Source organism: Canis lupus, chromosome 7 (genome assembly GCF_048164855.1).
Source record: "Canis lupus baileyi chromosome 7, mCanLup2.hap1, whole genome shotgun sequence".
Taxonomy (NCBI): domain Eukaryota; kingdom Metazoa; phylum Chordata; class Mammalia; order Carnivora; family Canidae; genus Canis; species Canis lupus.
Window position 1 is genome coordinate 65,442,094 of NC_132844.1, and position 16,347 is coordinate 65,458,440.

At 46.1% G+C, this 16,347-nt stretch overlaps 1 protein-coding gene across 12 annotated transcripts in view; it reads right to left on the reverse strand.

Annotated features, from left to right (window-relative positions):
- ZFAND3 (zinc finger AN1-type containing 3) overlaps positions 1-16,347 on the reverse strand; it is a 324,488-nt gene that overhangs the window by 2,781 nt on the left and 305,360 nt on the right. The gene's annotated exons all lie outside the window — the stretch shown is intronic.

Here is a 16,347-nt window from a genome sequence, read left to right on the forward strand (position 1 = left end):
GCAGAGAGCTGCCAACTCAGCACTTTCCCAGCTTGAGCAAACTGTAATACACACCATAGGATACCCACCACTCCTAGGAGGCAGAGAGGGAGCAGAAATGATTATGGCTTAAATTACATTCTATTTCCTGAACATGAGGGCTCAGGGGGACGGTGGGTGTGATCAGACCATAGCCCACAAGTGAGTGGAGGCTCTCAAAGGAAAATGGATTATTTCCAGTGCTGGAAGAGGTATCACAGATAAATACGGGAAAGAATAGAAATGTTGTGCTCTAATCGCCAGTCATCTCAAAGGACCCAGATACTTCTAACTCCACTTGGAAGGTCAGGAGGCTGCTCCTCTCTGGAACAGAGAAGTCAAGGGAGACACTCATGGGGCAAAACAAAGGACTGAGGAGAGGCCAACAGAGCAAGGAAATGGTATAGGTGAAGTTCCTCAGGGAGGAAACGGTAAGAGGAGGCCCTTGAGGAGTCAGTGGGAAGCTCAGGGACAAAGGAGACACAGAGCTGCCAAGGATGTGACCCTTTCCTTCCCCATTCTGCTCAATTCCTAGAACTGCTGGTAGGTGTGTGGGGGACAGACAGCTAATGTCTCCTAGGTCTGTCTGGTCAACGAGGGGAGGGAGAGATCCAGGCTGGGCTGGCTTATGCTGCCGCCCTATGTGGCCATACTTCCAGGCCCCACAGGCCTAGCCAGACCAGGTCCACCTCTCTCTGTGCGCATGGGCAGGCATCCCATAGCAGCCCTTCTAGGCCAAAGCTCTCCTCACAAACAACACCTCTTCTCAAAGACTTTTCCTTGAGACTTCTTTTATGCCTAGATCCCACTGCCTAGAGTGAATAAACAGCCACCCCTTGTAAATGGTGATGCGTGAATCTCTACATCCTAAATTTCTTTTTTTTTCCAGACATGAAGGGTGGAGGCAGTGATTTTAGAAGAACAACATTAGTAGCTGAAGCAAAGACTGAGTAGCCAGGACAGGCAACAGTTCAACAGCCAAACTTGTAAGATTCCCTTCATCTAGAGAACATTCCTCAGCTGATACTCCTGCTCCTAGGTCTTGAGCTCTTGCTGTGTACAGAGCACATGCAAATGGCCTGGGGGCCTGAGTGACCAGGTTGAGCCTGGACTATCCACTGTGAGAAAAAAACACATTATTAACTGCTTCCCAGGCAGAGCAGGGCAATATGTTTGACTCTAAATTGGGACTGGGTTTAAGGAAAAGAACAGAGATGAAATTTTTGTCTCCAGAGAAGCTGAGCTCCCACTTGGTCCAAAAGCAAAGTTAAGATTAATGAGCTCATATTTACTGATAAGTTTATTACTTGAAGATATTGGATAGCAGTTATCTTTGTCCTAAAGGACTTCCCAGCATAAATGTGGACAGGCTCAGCATGCATCCTCCATCTAACAAACAGAACTGTCTTTTGGGAGCAAAGCCTACCTGGCAGGGGAGAAGCTGCTGCTAGGTCAAGGGCTTGAGGCAGGGCAACAGCAGTACGGTGGCATGATGTGTATGTAGATGTTCCTGTCACCGAGTCCTGACATACTTCTCTAACTTCAGCATTACCCCTGCTGCCCCTTCCCTTCCTTTTTTTTTTTTTTTTCCCCAAGATACTGGAATGATGTAGGTGAAGATCCCAGGGGCTGGCTCTTCTCCACTTCTGAAGAATGATGCAGTCTGAATCAAAGTAGCAGGAGATGGATTACCTCTGAAATTAACTTGGCCCCGGGCTCAGCCCACCATCTTATTAGTCAAAGGCCGACTGGGGTGGAGGGGTGAGGCTCTGGTCTTGTCCTTACTACACACCCCAACTTTATTCAGCTTGCCTTCCCCTGGCTAGAGCGCAGCCACCTCAGGGGGTCTAAAAACTCCAGGCTCCCTTGGTAAAAGGAAACAGGCTGTGACAACCTCAGCAGCTGCCTGATACAGTCCCTACCTACCCAAGATTCTCCAGCCACCAGCAACATCTCATTTCTCCATCTGAGTTCTGTGTATGTCCGCTGTTAAGACACAACTTGACACCTAGGTATGATTTCTGAAAGGTGAAAACCACAGCAGCTACACTTGGAGTGGTATGTGTAACAATTAGAATGTAAAGCTTTATAATTCGCTGGGGAAACGTCTGGGGAAAATCTGGAAGGCTAGCCGCCCAAATTGTTGCACTGAGGTTTTAGCTGGCATAAATTAAGCTCAATCCCCTCTCTTGTCAGGGTCACTCACCAAAAGGAAGTTATATGCTGGAACTTGTCCTAAATGCTGAGTAGGCATTATCTACTGACAGCAGCCAATCAGCTAAATGAAGTGAGTGGTGGGGAGTGAGCTGTTCTGGATACAGGGGAGAGCGGGAATGACTGGTGGGTGGGACACAATCTCTGTCCTCTTTTCTTGGTACCCATAGATCTGTTTCCAGAAACCACTGCAAGTATCATGAACTTTCATTTACTCTCTAATTGGATTCTTTAGACCAAGCTGGAAATGGAGAAATGAGTTCAGGCTGCTAGGGAAGATGATTGTTCTTAATTTCAGTGATGAACACTGTTTTAAAGCGCAAGGGGATTTATAGCCTCTGTCTGGACCAGGCCATCCTCCTCCACACCATGCATTAGAAACCAACTAAGGCCTTTCCAGAGAGGGTCAACCAAGGCAGTGTCTGAAAGGATGACAATGAATTGAATTGGTATCATCACCTGGGGTACCACGCAATTCTTCTTTCCCTGATTTAAAAAAGTTTACATCAAAACTGAATTCATTCACTTGCATACATATAATCTATATCCATCTATCTCCTTATGGCCCCACAGTCCAGCATCATGCAGTTTGAAAAATAATTTCAATTTACTTTTGCCTACAATAGCTACATGCCACATAGTATTTTAGAGAGAGGAGGAGGGATCAAGGAATAGGAGAATATGATTAAAAGGATGCTGATCCCCAAAAAGAGAAGGAAAACACTCAAAGCAAAAGTTTTGAAAATATGATCTGTCTGCTAAATGTGGTTTAACCTCAGCCCTTTCCTTGCCACGTTCCATGACTGGCCACCCTGCTCCTTAGGGCCTCGAATTACTGGTTCTCCATGACATGCTAGCCTAGGAGGAAGCGACAGAGCTCCTATAATATAAGGTAGCTGGTGTTGTTTTCAATAAATCTGCACAAAACACTCAAGAACGTGGGTGGGTGTCTCTTTTTTTTTTTTTTTTTTTGGCAATGAAGAGCAATTTGGGATGAGCCCTTGATTTACAAAGGAGGGTGAAGAAGCCTCTATGAGCACTCTGTTCCATGGCCTACCCTCCCTCCACGCACACTACCCTTCTCTCTGACAGCCACTCCCTGGCTTCAGACAGGCCATCCTGCATGTAGGAAGAGGGACAGGAGGCCAACCACAGCAGGTGATACCAGTCAGCCCCTCCCTGTGAACTGAGCTGGAATGTCTTCAGCAGCTATGCTCTCACTCTGAAAAAAAAAAAAAAAATTCTCCAATGAAGCAAGCAGCATCAGAAGAGAAGAGGATGCTTGCCTAGATGGCCACAGTGGCTGACCTATCCAGGGCTTGGGCCCTGCCCAAGCCTGTGGCTGTGGACAGCAAGAGATGGGGGATATGTCAGAAGCTTCCCTAACTCTGTCACTATCAGAGACTCAGGATTATGGCATAAACCAAGAAAACATAATTTAGTGGCTATCTAACCCTCGGTCCAGAAAGGGTTTCTTCCTTACATGGCATGAGAAATACAGAAGTCAGCATTCAGGTCACTCGCTCTCAACAGAGAAGCCTAGGGGCATTCTCATGGGACAACAGGCACGTTAATGGAAACCACTCCTCCAGACTCGGCCCTCCTGATGTGGACCTGGGGCCTGTGGCATCAGTGAGCCATATGCCACATCAACCTGAAGATGCCCAATACCCAGTGGCCCTGAAAAAACATTCCCAGCACAAAACAGAACTGAGGCTCATTCCTCCAAGATTCACATAGAAGTGCAGGTTTCTAAAAATGCTCATCTGGTGGGGACCAAACTTCTGACCTGACCATTCAGCTTTTTTTTTTTTTTAATTTTTATTTATTTATGATAGTCACAGAGAGAGAGAGAGAGAGAGAGAGAGGCAGAGACACAGGCAGAGGGAGAAGCAGGCTCCATGCACCGGGAGCCCGACGTGGGATTCGATCCCGGGTCTCCAGGATCGCGCCCTGGGCCAAAGGCAGGCGCCAAACCGCTGCGCCACCCAGGGATCCCACCATTCAGCATTTAAAGCTAACATCTGGAAGTCATACTATACATTCTGGTACCCTCATCCACAGTTAAACCTCACATCTGCTTACAAAGGGTGGGATTTAGGTATTTTGAGACTAAACACACAGGACTGAGCAATTTATACACATGCCATCATCAAAGATGACACCCAACACCTTGTTCTAAGTGCTGTGAAAGTTGTAACACTGTTTCCTGTTTCCCTAACTTGTTTACAGAAGTCCACAACAATCACTGCCTAAGAGGAACCCTGGGAAGAAGCCTTACCCAAGACCTGAGGAGAAAGGGTGTGTGTCCTTTTGGTGGTGCTGGCCGGCAAGGCCCTGCACCAGGTGACTGTCCCACCTGCCAGTTCTGTCCTTCCACTGCTCCCCACTCACAGGCCAGGGGAAATGGCTCCTGTACTGGGGGATGGGGAAGGTGGGTGGAGGAGGGGTAGGGTAAGGAGGCAGCCTTACATCCTGCAAGCAATGCAATGCCTACCCTTGGCTGAGGCCCTGTATCACCCCCACACTCCACCTCTTCCAGCACTTCAGCACTTCCCTCCAAACTCTAAGAATTAAGCAGTGGTTGGAACTTTTTTCATGGAATTTCCTAAGGGAGATAAAGAAAGTGATGCCAAAATCCACATTCAAAGTCTGAGCCCTTGACATTTTTATTCAATCCTTGTCAGACAGAAATGCTGCCTATCAGCTTTATCTTGGAGTAGAAAGCACTACTTAAAGTTGGCAAAGCTGGGGAGCTCTGGATACTTTTGGCTTTTAATTAATTAAATATTTGTTTTCTTGCAGAACCCGTTCCCCACCCCCAGCCCTTGAAGGCTCATCCACAGTGGCAGTTTTAGTAAAACCAAAGAGCAGGCCAGGCCTTAGCTCCTGCTGTTTGGGTATTTTTTACCTCATTTATAAGAAATATTTTATACTTTCTTGCTCATTTGAATTTCAAACTGCCAAAGGTTCAAGAAGAAACTAAAAATACTGACAAGCCTTGGGGACTGAGGCACTGTAAAATGATCCACCGGTGTGCAGCCTGGGGTGGCAGTGCACGTGTGCATGCTGCCTGCCCACCGGCTCCCCAGCCTGTGCTGACTGCAGCGTGGTGGCGAGGCCTACGTAGGTGTGTCCAGTTAGGAGGAAAATCAGAGACTGCTCCTACACACGAGCATGAGCTCAGGCAAATAGAACCTACCCAAGACCTCCCAAAGCTTCCTGAGAAACCTAGGTAACAGACAATCCAATCCCCAACTCATTGATAGGCACCACTTGTGATCTATGTGTCTATTTAAAGAATAAGTGACAAATATGCCTGACCCATGTGTCTGAAATGACCAGGAAAGCTGGTTAGAAAAAAGAAATCACATTTTTTTCTAGCAAGGTAAAAGTTTCCTAAAGCTCAGGACAGCAAACTGACCTCATAGCTCATTTGTAAGTACATGCTGAGAACAGCAGGTGGCTACAGGAAAGCTTGTTGGAAAGCATTAGCCATTTATACTCCTACCAGCAGCAAACCCGGATTACACCACATCCACTGACCCAATACCCAAGGCAGAATTTGTAGCACAGAAACGTATTAAAGGATCTTAATGTATTTTTATTTCATCAGACATGGTATGGGCAAAGCAGCTGGAGGTATTTCAGGAATGAAATGTGTCTGCTTTACATTCTCCACCATCTCTGGCTTTGCATGGTGGAAGGAAAAGCATCCACTCCAAGAAACAGAACTGGATATCCTGGCTGAGTTGGCAGACGGTGCTTAACTGGGCTGGGGGAGAGAATGGGTCAGCTGCCCAGGGTGCTGGAACCAAAGCCACAGATCACCAAGCAGGGTATCAGTCTGTCTTTCAGATGAAAAGAGAACTTGCGATTTGGAAGAGCCTAATTCTACTCAACAATTTAATAAAAACCATTAAAATGTACTGAGACAATTCTAAAGCAGAAGCAATCATCTGTTTTCCCCCAAATCAATTAAGATACCAGTTAGACGGAAGCTAAATGCTAGAACAAGCCACGGTGTGACAGAAGGCAAAGATATGGGAGCCCTTGTGCAATCAGCTCCTCAGGCGCTGTGCACACTTGGCACATGGCTCTGAGAGAACAGTCAGCAGCAGTGGAGAGAAAACCATGCCACAGTCCAGCGTAATGAAGCTCCTGACACAGTTTGCACACATGTCATTTTAAAAGTGTAAAACATTCACCACTCTTGGTATCTTTTATTGCTCTCCAGACAGCTCCATTCTTGCAAGAACTCTAATGACCTCTTTCCTCTTCTCTGGGGGGAATGCATACCCTGTCCCAGTAGTGTCTCCTGTCACCAAACTCAGGCAGCCTCCCTTTACCTGACATTCAGACAAATCCTGTTTCTGTTCATTCCTGCCTCCCCCCAGGAAGAACCTAGTCCTATTTTTTCCACAGGGGGTGGGCGGTGGGACAGGGCAGCTACAACCACAGAGGGTCCTAGGCCATCCACCCTAACTTGTGAGAACCCTCCTCCAAGCAAGCCCGGCAACGCCTTGGCACAGAGAGAAGGGGACTGGCTGAAGGCTCAGTCCGCTTGGCTGTTTTACCTGCAGATGAACATACATTTAAAAACTAACAGAAAATGGCTCAAGGCGGTTTTTGCTACAGGAATGATGACCTGTTCTTTCAAACATCATTTCATTTCAGTAGCTGAGAGCAGGCAGTATTTGCCTCTTGGTATCTTGGGCAGTTTTAAGGATCCGAAAAACCCTAGGCGGTGCCTGTACTCCCGGCTTCCTCCCCACCCTCTGCCCCCACACCTCCAGCCTCTCAGGGTCTCTGGAGGACGTAAGGTACTAACAGGAAACTTCTAGTTCTTGGGTGACTTTATCCTCCTCTCAGCACACTCACCATTTGTTTGGCTTTCTCTCTCAGCATTACCTTGTCCTTTAAAAGATCACTTGCTCAATTGGAGCCAGCTCCAAAGCTGCAGTGGAGACCTGGGGAAGGGCCCTACCAGTACTCCCAAGAGCCACCAAGGGCCCAGCGTGGGCACACAGGAGCAACTCAGTGTGCTTGCCAGAGAACTCTGGCCTGTTGAGTCATCCCTGAGGCTACATGGGCAAGTCACAGTTTCAGGTGGCCTTAGGTTGTAAATGCCACGTGTCTCTCTCCAGAACAACACTTGGAAAAGAAAGGAATACTTTCCCCATTCTTCTCTGTTGGCCTTCCAACTCACATGGTGAGATCTCAGGAGAGTACAAAAATGCCAGATGGGCCTCGGGGAGACCTATGGCAAGTCCCATAAACAGGGTAACCCTGAGTTCTCTTCCTGGAAAACCCAGTGAAGAGCCTGTGCTTTGGGGCCAAAGTACTGGATTCAAGTTCCAGCTGCACTGCCGACAGTTGTGTGAGGTGACTTAGCCATTTAACCTTCCAGAGCCTCGGCAGTACCTCCCATAAAAAGGGGTTCTGGACATTAATACAGCAAGTGTGTGTGAAGCCCCCAGCTCAAGGCAGGCTGGCTGCGGCTGGGATGGCTCTTCCAGCTTTTGTCATCCCCTCACCTTACACAGTAAGACTAAGGCACTGGGGGCTGGGAGTCCCCTTCCCCGCTCCTTCCTCCTCCTCCCTGCTCCCTCTCAGCCTGCTCTCTGGTTCCTTCTCCTAGGAGAAACTGCTACTGACAAAGGAGAATGAGTGTGAAATCTTCCTCTGAACATGCGATGCACAGTTTCCTCTGCCCCTTTCCACAAACCTCTTTGTACAGAGTATAAATGCACAGTAAGTGATAAGCTCAGTGAAGAATTTCTGTTGAAGATAATGCAAATTTTAGAGAAACTTGTTAAAATATATGAAGACTACATGGGGCAGCCTAGAAAGCACTCACTGGTTAGGGACACCATGAAAGGGACCTGGAAACTTTCCAAGGACAGTGCAGAACAGCTACTCTGCTCCTGTGGGGGCTTCTCCACAGGTATGGCTGTGAGCAAGCCTCTCTCACAAGCAGAGGCAGAGCATGTGTGTTTCCAAGTTTGCTCACGTACTGACTGTGTGCTGAAGAGCACATGTCTATTTCCCTGAGACTGTCGGGCTGGGAGCTGCAGTGAAAGGAAGGAAGGAGAGAAAGGAACAGGCTCTAGACACTTGGAAAACAATTACACTTTTAATCCAAACGGTGCCAGTGTCACGTGCATTTGGTTTGTGCTTCTTCTAGGAATGAAAAGTCTCTCTGCATGCCTCTTGTTTTCACATTAACTCAAAAAGGTCATTCTGAGGACCTCAAGAGTATAAGCATGCTCTCCTCTATTTTCACAAAATTTAAGCCTTAAAGTGCTGTCCACTCTTTGATGTGTATGTAGAGGGGAGGGCAGAGAAGCTGGCTTCCTAAGTCTCCATTTTTAAAGTTAGTTTATTTAAATACACCCTCCTCCCCTGGAGGGCAAGAGGCTTATTCGGTGGCAGAAGAATGTTTTAGTTGTAGACATGAGTTCAGATTTGAAAACAGACTAGGGACTATAGTCTGTTAAAACCCCCACTGAATGGAGATCCCACCCCAGGATTCTAGAGACTTCTTACCTGACCTCACAGCCCAATTCCCTTTCACTTGGTGAGGGGTGGGGGTGGGGGGGCTCAGATATGGTTACAGTCTGGGTATTTAAAAAAAAAAAAAAAAAAAAAGCCACGAATGGAGCCTGTTACATTGCTAAATCCAGTGGGCCCTTCCAGTTCTCCTTGATAGTGTCTGGAACGGTTAACTACTCCCACAGGCACATACTACTTTCTTTGTTTTCATTCTCTTGCACTGGTAGCTCCTCATCTACTGTCCTTTAAGTATTAGAATTACCCCCATGCTGGACTCTCTTTTTGTTTCACCCCACCCTTGCCCCAAGGTTTAAAACTCTAACCATACATGCAAACAACTCTGAAATTTCTCTCTCTGCCCCAGATCTCTCTCTGGAGCTCTATGCCTCTGGATCCAATTATCTACCAGATGCCTTGGATATCTTAGACTTCAGGTGCCCAAAATGGAACACTGACTCCTTCTTCTCAAACTTGCCTCTCCCTTAGTGTTCCCCACTCTAAAAGAACAGGCTCACCCTGCTGCCAGTGGCTCATGACAGAAACCTGGTTCATCACTGGCATCTTCTGCATTCTTCATATTCAACTACTGAGTCCTGTGGATCCTAGTTCCAAAATTTTTTTTAGAGATTTATTTATTTATATATTCACAGAGACACACACACACACAGAGACAGAGACAGAGAGAGAGAGAGAGAAGAGAGCAGAGACACAGGCAGAGGGAGAAGCCGGCTCCACGCAAGGAGCCCCATGCAGGGCTCGATCCTGGACCTCCAGGATCACAACCCGGGCTGCAGGCAGCACTAAACCTTTGTGCCACCAGGGCCGCCCCTAGTTCCAAAATTTAAATTTCTTCTCCTTCCTTCCATCTCTACTGCCATCACCCCGTCAAAGCCACCAGTACCTCTTGCCAAGGCTACTACAATACCCTTCTCTGGGTGATTGCTGACTTCAAATCCATCCTGCTCTCAACAGCCACAGTGAGTCCACACAACCATGTCTGATAATCTCATTCTTACTTAAACCCTTTAATGGTTTCCTAAGAATGACAATTTCACCACCTTAACTCTCTCATGTCATTCAGCCTCGCCCCCTGGACTCTATGTTCTAGATACACTGACCTAATCAAATTCTTGCTTCTTTAGGCCTCAGTTTCAATGGCTTTTACTCAGGAAGACCATCCTAGACCTTCGGACTAGCCTAGGGCCCCATTATACGCTTTTCATGGCATTCTGGACTTTTTCTTGAAGCACTGGTCACAATTATAATTGTAGGGGTAGTTTGTGTAATTTTTTCATTTAACTCGTTTTCTTGACTAGATTTCATGAAAGAAAGGGCCGTGCTTCTGAAATTTAATGCCTAGAACAGGGGGTGGTTCACTCAGTATTTTGACTGAATGGAGGAGAGATTAGTTACAGACTATGTTCTCTGAACCTCTGAGGAAAAGTAAAAGCCAGTCAAGAGGCTCAGGTGGCCAGATCCAATCTGCTCACCCTCATCTCTCAGCAGTATCTGTCTTCTCTCCCTCCCTTGTAGTATACCACCGCCGCCCTGGCTCCTGTGGTGTTCTGTGATATTCCAGATCTTCTTCCCACCTCACTGGTTGTAGCTTCTTGGAATCCTTAACTAGCTTCCTTTCTGAAACCACCACAGAAAGCAGTACTCTTAAACTTTCATATATTCCTTCAAGTAAATCTCATCCAGACCCAAACTTTCAATATTTCAACATTGCAGTCTAAATATTGATGCACCTGGAATTTATATTTCCACCCACAATTTCTTCCCTTAAACGCCTGTATCCAACTTACCACTTGACAAACATACCCAACTAGGTTGGTTAATAGGAATTTCAACTGTAACATGTTCAAAACAGAACTCTTAATCCTCTTGACTCCTGTATTGGCTAGTCTCCTAAACTTCCCTGCTTCTGTGAATGATTCTATATCCATACAGCTGCTCAAGCCAAAGCCAAGACTCCCTGATTCCTCATTCCCTTACTCTTCACACCAACTTTATTAGTAGTCTTGTTGGGTTTATCTTTAAATGAAGTTCTGAATCTGCCCTGCTTTCTCCATCATCTCACGCAAAAGTCCTGGGGCAGGAATGAGTACAGCATGCTGATGGGATAGAACAAAGGCTGGCAGGGCTGGGATGCTGTGAAGCCAAAGCCTCCACCGTGGCTAGTTAGAGCCCACAATGAGTTGCCCTCTTCTGCCTTTGCTGTCCCCTCAAAGTCTCTCTCACAGCGTTAGAATGATTTTTCTTTTCGTTCTTGGTAATTGACTCAAGATGTACTTTTTAAATATTTGTTAATTAATTCCTGTTTGAATAGATAATACATGAATATAACAGAAATTGAATTTGCATAAAATAATATTCAGCAAAAAGTATGTCTCCCATCCCATTCTCTCAGTTACCCTCCCCAGAGGCAAAGCAACCACACCACTACTACCAGTTGTTGTTATGTATTCTTGGTAGTCTATGCACAAGCATTTATGTCTATCTCCCAGAGGGATGGAAATGTAATATAAAATGTAAATCAGATCACACCATTCCTTCGCCTAAAACCCTTCAATGCTTTCCCACGACTTTTAGAATAAGATACTAACTCTTTGCAAAGGCCTACTATCCCCCCATCCGGTCCCACCTGCTTCTCCTCACGCACTGGGCTCCAAACACACGGGCCACCTCTCTCATCCCGATCTGCCAAGTTGTTTCTGCCTCAGGGCCACGTTGCTATTGCTCCCTTGATCTGGGACACTCTTCCCCTAACCTGTGAATGGCTGGCTCTCCCAGGTTTTATGTCTCAGTTCAGCTTTCACCTCCTCCAGATGCTAGACTCCCACCCCTACTTGCAGTGCCTCCCAATGCCCTTCTCCTTCTCTGTCATTCTATTACACCACAGCACTTACTCCTATCACAAAGGATCTCATTTATCTGTTCCCATGTTTACTGCATCTCTCTCCCAAAGAATAAAAGCACCATGCAGTCAGGGACTTTGTCAGTTCTATTCCTTGTTGCTCCTCTGGAACTCAAGTAGGTAGACTGGATAAATAATTACTTAGAGTCAACATCCAACTCTTTAAAAATAGAAGAAAATTACTTCTAGCAATAAAAGAATGTTTAATGCTGTACTGTGTGTCCCCCCCCCCCCCCCCCCCCCACTTCTGGAGAGGAACACCATCACACAGTCTACTTCCAATTACCCGGGTGAACAGTAGCACAGTGAGGACAATCTAAAACCTATTGCTGTCTGGCTTTGGATATATTCCATTGTTTGCAGCAGCAGGTTTACTTTCCTAATTATGCTTTTCTATGGCCATTATTACTATGAGCCTATATTCTGAGCTCACTCTGAAAGGCAACCCAGAAATGTCTAAGATGGCATCAATCAGATGCTCTCCTGGAATTAAAACTCTGCTGTAACACTCACAACCATAAATGAGCTGAGTATAGGGATGCCTGGGTGGCTCAGTGCTTGAGCATATTGCCTTCAGCTCAGGTAGTGATCCCGGGGTCCTGGGATCGAGTCCTGCATTGGGCTCCCCGCAGGAAGCCTGATTCTCCTTCTGCCTATGTCTCTGCCCCTCTCACTTTGTTTCTCATGAATAAAGAAATAAAATCCTAAACAAACAAACAAAAAAACACAAAACTGAGTATAGATAATGATAATGAAGGCTGAGTATAGATAATGAAGAACTGAATATCATCACCCAATTCCCGGATATTCATTTCCTACTCTACCCAAGTATTCTGGTCAGTTACTCCAGATTCCATGGAAAATTAATCCTGAGATAACACTCCAGTTCAAAAGAAGAGCAGTTTAATTGATACAAGAATATTAACATAAACCTGGGCCTTTAATTTGTAAGTCTGGAAACTTTCCTCTTCCCAGGTGCCTCTGTAACACTTCAGTGCACACCTCTAAAGAGCACATATCATACTGTTTTAATCACTAGGATGCACAAACCCCATCGTGTGCTGACTCAGAGCTTCCATGTCCCAGGGGCCACCAGGCTGACATGGTTCAAGAAGAAGACCATGTGAGTGCGTGAAGAGGCCTGCTGCTAGACAACATGATCCAGTTAGGAAAAGACCTGCTCTACTCCTCAAGGCACGAGTGGGCTGCCAGAACATTAGGCCTCCATTACCCAGAGGAAAGGTCTTCAAGAGCAATAGCCACTGCCTGCCACCTCCCACCTTATGGCCTAAGAACAGCCCATCAGTATCAAAGCAATATCTTGATTGATATTTAGAAAATTTTGGTCATGGAGAGCATCTAACAGCTGCATGGCATCCTTCCTCTGCAGTCCCACTGTACTGTTGTGGAGAACTTGTCCATTCAAATGAAGTGGGCTGGGGATCCCTGGGTGGCTCAGTGGTTTAGCCTGCCTTCAGCCCGGGGTGTGATCCTGGAGTCCCAGGATTGAGTCCCACGTTGGGCTCCCTGCATGGAGCCTACTTCTCCCTCTGCCTGTGTCTCTGCCTCTCTCTGTGTGTTTCTCATGAATAAATAAATAAAATCTTTAAAAATGAATGAATGAATGAATGAATGAATGAATGAGTGAAGTGGGTCTGGCTGTCTGCTATAGAAGAGAGCCACAGGACAGAACTCCCCACAGGCTAGTGCCAGCTGTCTCCCCTCATCCACCACGATACTGCACATTTTAGCACACACAACAGCTGGTGAGGCCCGGTGATCATGTACAAGGAGGTACCCAGAGCAAAGAGGGACACTCCTTGTCATCCCCTCCTTCCACCCATGTTCCAGGCACCATGTTGTGGGTTGAGAATAAACCAGACAGACAGTACAGGTGGCTCAACCACTTGACTCCACAGGCAACAACAGAGAATAGAATATCCTTCAAATCTCAGGAAGAAATAAGCAGGGGCACCCTCCCAAGCTCACACTACCTCGTGAATAAATGTCAGCGGACCTACCACACCCACCACACCTCCATTTCTGCCCTCTTCCCGTTTCCTTACATTTCTAGTCCTTCTCTACTTTGTTTTCTTCCTCTTTCTCTCCAACACATTTCTCCCTGCTTTTTTGTTTCTCTAGGTGCCCCAGTAACTATGGTTGCCCTGACATCTGCTCTGACAGCATAGGGTATTTTCTGGATTGCAGGCTCAAGGGCACACCAAATTTTGGGGTGGTGGCAAGTATCCACACCATGCGGCTTCTATGTGTGTACCTCTCATCTGTCTGGAAAACATACAGGAGATGACTTCATCTCCTCCTCAATTCTGCCTAACTCTGAAGAGGGATAGGAATCATGTCTGTTCAAACAAGGAAAGGTGAGCAATTTCCTAGAGAAGCCAGCTGACCTAATTATTTTAGGCACTTCTTCAATGAACTATAGGGCTGACTCATCCACGTTTTTCAGTCTTTGGCCTCTGAACTCTGTTCCAATACTTCACAGAGAGTCTTGACTATTCAAATCCGCAGTATGATAGATCTTCTTCCCACCAGCTTGACAGCACCATCTCTCCGTACTTATTCCCTGCCTATCCAGCACTTGCATGTTTTGAGTCTCTGGGTCTCATGTGCTTCATGGGTCCTGGTCCAGGGATGCTCTCCCTTAGGGCACCGAGTTTCAGAGACCGAACAGTTCTGGTGACACCAAACACTGTCTGAGAGCCTACAACCCACAAACATTTTGATGGGGCTCTGGTGAGTGGACAGATGTACTGAGTACTAAGATGGCCTTCTCCATATCTGCCTTCCAAATGATAGCAGTGCCCCCCAAATGCAGATTCTCTTTTTATAACATTGGCTACAATATCAACTAATGCTGCAGAGCTTGTGTTGCTGTTTGTCACAGTCTTATTCAGGCTCACTGCTAGCAACAAGGTAGCAAAATTTGAAGTGGTGAGGCTTTTCTTAAAGTCTGTATCTCAAGGGCCCAACAGCTGAGGAATAAGGACCATCACATGATCTTATCAGAGCCTTGGTTTGCTTAGGTAAAAGCACTTTCCAGAAGGAGAAACAAACTTCATTGATATTGATCTCTTCAGAGGAAAGGTGCTATAGAAATCTCATCTAATAAATAAAGGATTCAGGCTCCAGTGTTGGGCTACCAGTCCAGCATGGAAAAGAAGCTATCAGGCTCAAGGAGTCAAAAGTATTTACTGGTCATTTGTACACTGTTTACAGAGCTCTATTCTAGGGGCTGGGTGGAAGAAAAAGAAAAGAAAGAAGTCACAAATGCATGCCTTTAAGAACAGCTGGAGATGCACAGAGAAGAAAACTGCTGAAGGACACAAGAAGCAAAGCAAGAAATCAACTGCAAATAAAATCAATACAACACAGCTATGTGCAATAAATCGGGGGCATCAAGGAGAGGTCAACTGCATAAGGTATCCTGGAAGAGGTAAGTTTCCAAAGAAAATGAGGACATGAATTAGCACTCAGGAGAAAAATGGAACGTCCACATCAATAAAAATTAAGTGCCACTGTGTCTCATATTACCCAGGCACAGTGGGAGAAAAAAAGATGGCAACACTATGGACCCTGTCCTCCAGAGGCATCTAATCTAGATGGAGTGACAAGAGATGCATGGAGCACAACAGAAAACAGTGCACTGGGATGACTCATTACCACCACCTCAAGAGACTCTCACACAGTAGGTTGCATATATTTTCAATGTGTTCAATAAGTGTTCAATAAAAAGTGTTCAATCTCTGAATTGAGGAAGTGCTTAACAAATGGGCTAAGATCTATATGGCTGAAAATAAAGATAACTCATGCTGCAGGTATCTCCTCACTGCCTAGGACACCCATGGGCCAGCAGGGGGACATGAACAGTGCAGGATTCTGTGAGCTCAGCAAATCTAAGCTCACATGTTAGATGCTCCCTTAATATTTCTGAGTTATTCAGCCTCAAAGCTTGAGTGGTGCCATTTTACAATGCTTTTATCAGGGTCAAGTGATTTAACATAGGAGCAGGCATTCGGTGTAATAGTGTTTACACTTTACTCAATAAAGTCGTTCTATTTTGGGGGCGCTTGGGTGGCTTTTTCTGGGGCGCTTGGTTAAACATCTGCCTTTGGCTCAGGTCAGGATCTCAGGGTCCTGAGACAGAGTCCCATGTCAGGCTCCTAGCTCAGTGGAGAACCTGCTTCTCCCTCTCCCTCTGCCGCCCCCCCCCCCCCCCCGGCCCTTGCTGATGCTCATTCTCTCCCAAATAAAATCTTAAGCGGAAAAACAAAAAACAAAAAAACAAAAAAACAACCCTGTTCTTTTTTCCTTTGCTCAGAGGATCACAGCTGCAATGGTACAGAGTTCACTCATTCAACTCAAATATTTACTAGGCATCACTGCACTTCTACAGTAGAAACCACCGAAAAACACTATATGATTGGTCTCTGTCCTCCAGTGCTTAGGGTCTGGAAGGAAGGATAGACAATTTCAGTATCTAAGAAGTACAGCAGTATTTCTTTATGGACTCCATAAGAGAGAAGACTTTTCAGCAGTCTCAGGAGATTAGCAGATAAAGAAGGGTTTTTGTTTAAAAAGACACCTAGATTTTGCGAGGGCCTCTGATGAGGAATACCGTGGAA